This window comes from Delphinapterus leucas, chromosome 3 (assembly GCF_059928025.1).
Source record: "Delphinapterus leucas isolate spDelLeu-1000000601 "Yukka" chromosome 3, BTC_Dleu_Yukka2, whole genome shotgun sequence".
Classification (NCBI taxonomy): domain Eukaryota; kingdom Metazoa; phylum Chordata; class Mammalia; order Artiodactyla; family Monodontidae; genus Delphinapterus; species Delphinapterus leucas.
The window spans coordinates 98,951,631-98,956,069 of NC_143131.1; the positions used below are offsets into that span (position 1 = coordinate 98,951,631).

At 41.3% G+C, this 4,439-nt stretch overlaps 1 pseudogene; it reads left to right on the plus strand.

Moving 5' to 3' along the window:
• The first annotated feature begins 2,161 nt into the window (after positions 1 to 2,161).
• Positions 2,162 to 2,674, plus strand: LOC111162816 (large ribosomal subunit protein eL33 pseudogene; annotated as a pseudogene).
• The last annotated feature ends 1,765 nt before the right edge of the window (positions 2,675 to 4,439 follow it).

Here is a 4,439-nt window from a genome sequence, read left to right on the forward strand (position 1 = left end):
AATTAGTAACTAAAAGTTAAATAGCTTCTCTTGCATGTCACCTGGAAGCTGGTGATAGGAGCATATATACAGTGATAGTCCTTCATGACATGAATTGTTCCTATAAGCATTTTCTAGCTTGGAAAAAAAAAGGAAGCTTTATCCCAAAGAGCGGTAATTCCCACTACATAAATTTACTACCTGAGATTTGACAATCATCAGCATCCATGTTCTCATTAGATGCTGCACTGAGATATGATATATTCAAAGCACGACACATGGTGCTACCAGTACCCACAACATAGCTGAGCGACCATGAGATGAACTGACACCTTCTGTGCACAGGCAAGTTCCTACATGCACATGAAACACGTCCTAAGTTTCAGTCCTTTTATTGCTGGTGACCTGGTTTCTTTTGCTATTAATCAAATAAAATGTCTCATTTTCAGAAACTAGACCTAAAGGGAACTCATTGAGGCTATATGCATAGTGACAGTGCTTTGTTAATGGACTGTTACCCATAGATACCCTCTATAGAAGGCCTCCTTTTGGGGAGGTGTGGTAACAGAATTTCTAAGATGGCCTCTTAAAAATGCCTCACCCTAGTCCCCAGAAACTGTGACTCTAAGATATCACACACATGAATATGTTTTGTTACATGACAAAAAGGACTTTGCAGGTGGAATTTTAAGGCTTCTAGCCTGTTCACCTTAACATGGAGAGATTACCCTGGACTGTTTGAGTAACCCAATGTAACACATGCATCCTTAAAAGTAGAGAACATGTTCTGGCTGGTGGTAGAAGAGAAAGGCAAAGGGGAAGTATGATAGATTTGAAGCAAGAGAAGGATTCAATGGACCAGTGCCGGCTTAAAGATGGAGGGGGCCACATGGGAAGGAACCCAGGGGGCCCCTGGAACAGAGAGCGGACCTTGACTGACAGCCAGTAAGGAAATGAGGATCTCAGTCCTACAACTGCAAAAACCTGTTTCTGCCAACAATCAGAATGAACTTGGAAATGGATTCTTCCCCAGAGCTTCCAGGGAAGAGCCCAGCCTGTTTGGCACCTTGATTTTGGCCTTGTGAGAACGGGAACAGAGAACCCAGTAGAACCCACAAAGACTTCTGATCTACAGAACTGTGGAAGTGGCTGTAAATGAGTAAATTTGTGGTAAACTGTTATGGCAGCAGTAGGAAACTAGTACAGGCAGACTGCATATGGAGACAACCTAGAAGAAATGGACAAATTCTTAGAAAGGTACCATCTCCCAAGATGAACCAGGAAGAAAGAGGAAATATGAACGGATGAATAATTATTAGTAATGAAACTGAATCAATAATTTTAAAACTCCCAAAAAACAAAAGTCCAGGACCAGATGGCTTCACAGGAAAATTCTATCAAACACCTAGAGAAGAGTTAACACCTATACTTCAGAAACTATTCTAAAAAGTTGCAGAGGAAGGAACACTCCCAAATTCATTCTATGAGGCCACCATCACCCTGATACCAAAACCAGACAAAGATATCACAAAAAAAGAAAATTACAGGCCAGTATCACTGATGATCATAGACACAAAAATCCTCAACAAAATACTAGCAAACCAAATCCAACAACACATTAAAAGGATCATACACCATAATCAAGTGGAATTTATCCCTGTGATGCAATGATTTTTTCAATATCTACAAATCAATCAGTGTGATACACCACATAAACAATTGAAGAAAAAAAACCATACAATCATCTCAATAGATGAAGAAAAAGCTTTTGATAACTTTCAACATCCATTCATGATAAGAACTCTCCAGAAACTGGGCATAGAGGGAACCTACCTCAACATAATAAAGGCCATAGATGACAAACCCACAACTAACATCATACTCAATGGTGAAAAGCTAAAATCATTTCTTCCAAGATCAAGAGGATGGAGAGTCTTGCCTAGTCAATCTGAAGAGGCAGAGCAGCCCAGGTGACCATGAGGGTGACTGGTGTCCCACCTAGCTCAACCCCCCCACTAGAGGCAGAACTAACAATATAACCACTCGAGCTGTGCATGCAGGCCTTCGGGGTTTAGCTATCTGTACATATGATTAAGATTTTGTAGCATCTCACTTTTTCAGAATGAAGTTCCTGAAGACTTGTTCTTCTAAGTCTGAATTTTTAAGTGGATATTACTGTTAAAAAATAATTGTTCATGGTTCAGAGCTTAAGAGGTCAATATCCTGAAGATCACACCAGAAAGCTCTCTCAGCTGCCTTGGAGCCCGTGGAAGCCTACTGGGCACAGGACTTCTAAACTGACAAATATGTCTGGAAGGCTATGGTCCAAGGCCATTTTTGCTGGCTATAAGTGGGGTCCCCGGAACTTGAGAGAGCACACAGCTCTTCTTAAAATTAAAGGTGTTTATGCTTGAGATGAAACTGAATTCTATGTAGGCCAGAGGTATGCTTAGGTGCACAAAGCAAAGAACAGCACAGTAATTCCTGGCGGAAAATCGAACAAAACCAGAGTAATCTGGGGAAATGTAACTTGCATTCATGGAAACAGTGGCATGATTCGTGCCAAATTCCGAAGCAACCTTCCTGCTAAGGCCATTGGACACAGAATCCAAGTGATGCTGTATCCTTCAAGGATTTAAACTTATTGAAAAGTAAATAAATAAAAGTATGGATTTGTTCTCTTGTTAAAAATAAAGATCCACCAAAATGGTTTCATTTAAGGTGATGGTTTTGGTGAACTCAGCCAACATAAAATTGAACATATCATTTGCCATGCCAGGTGTTTTCCTACTTTCTCAATGATTTCTATCAATTTAGTTTACTAGTATCTCCTTCTTTCACCCAATCTCACACCAAAAAACAATATTCCCTGTACCAGAAGGACAGACATTTGTCCTTATTCATCTAGCATAGACTAAATGACACCTGTTAGGTGCCAAGATATTTTATTAGGAACTGAAGATGATCAAAGATGACAAGACAGAATCCCCTCCCCCCCCCTTTATTTTTTTTGGCGGTACGCGGGCCTCTCACTGTTGTGGTCTCTCCCGTTGCGGAGCACAGGCTCCGGACGCGCAGGCTCAGCGGCCATGCCTCACGGGCCCAGCCACTCCACGGTATGTGGGATCTTCCCGGACCGGGGCACGAACCCGTGTCCCCTGCATCGGCAGGCAGACTCTCAACCACTGCGCCACCAGGGAAGCCCAGAATCCCCCGTTTTTAAGGAGATTCGAGATGAAGTACAGAGGACCGAAAACAAGAAAACATTCACTTACTGAGCTGTCACAGATCTTGAGAAGAAACCTAGAAATTGGAACGTGGAAGATAAACAGCTTAATGAGGTTCACAGTGTCACAGCACGTAGAGAGAATGGAAAACTCTGCCAGAGCCTTCATTAGAGATGCTGTGTATTTAATTTTTTTGGTTCACCTTTAAAGCAGACCTCTAGATATAGAAATGGTAGAGAAGTGTGATGAATAAGTTTAATAAGTGAAAAACACAGGTGAGAAAAATACCAAGTGTTATAATTTCATCTGTACACATCTTAGCCTAATCAAGAGGAAAAATCAATCGGAATTGATTGGATTGGATCTGTGACATTGGGTCTGTGTTTTCTTGATACTGTTAGTTCTATAGCTAACCCAGCATCCTAGGAGCTGGGGTTTGCCTTCTTACTTGTGTTATTAATTTATTAGTGTAAATTTACACCTGTCAACACAGATTTACAGCTACCCACTGCAAATATGATAGGCTTCAAGGACACACAATTAAGAACTTGACACACTTACATTGCTTTAACACTCGTTCATATAATTCAGTTTCACTTATATGGGCATATAAATAGCCAGAGTCCTGCTAGAAAAATTATTTTGGTAAATCATTCTGATTTCTCCTCCTGGCTTTCCTGAAAACGTTATTTTTAATTCGAAAGTTATTTTCATCTACAATTCACTGCTTCTAATACCAGCTAATGATGATGGTAATTTTGCCCACATGGGGACACTGCAGAAAGGAGGGCTAAGTTTCACTCCCTGTCTTGGGGCAGTTCAAATGCTAAAGGACTGTCATGCTTTGCAGTCATCTCCACTCTGATTCATTATTTTACAGCAAATGCAGCTCTTAGCATGGCAGGCATAAGAAATAGGGAGTCCACGTGTTTGGGATTGTGCTGTAAAGACCAACAGAGTATGAGATGACCCCTGCCCACAAGAAGCATTCCAGGCAGTCCACAGAAAAAGCTAGGCTGCCAGTGTCTCCATGACTACCCTCCCACCTCATGGCACCTCACTTATCCAGTTCCTCCTCACCTCCTGCCGGGATAACTGCAACAGTCTCCTAACTGCCCTCCCGTCCACTATTTAAGTACCTTTCAAATAATTCCCCTACCACATACATATACAAAACAAAGTTCTGTGTTGAATTAAACTGTACCCCTGTTTAAAATCTTTCAATGGCATAAG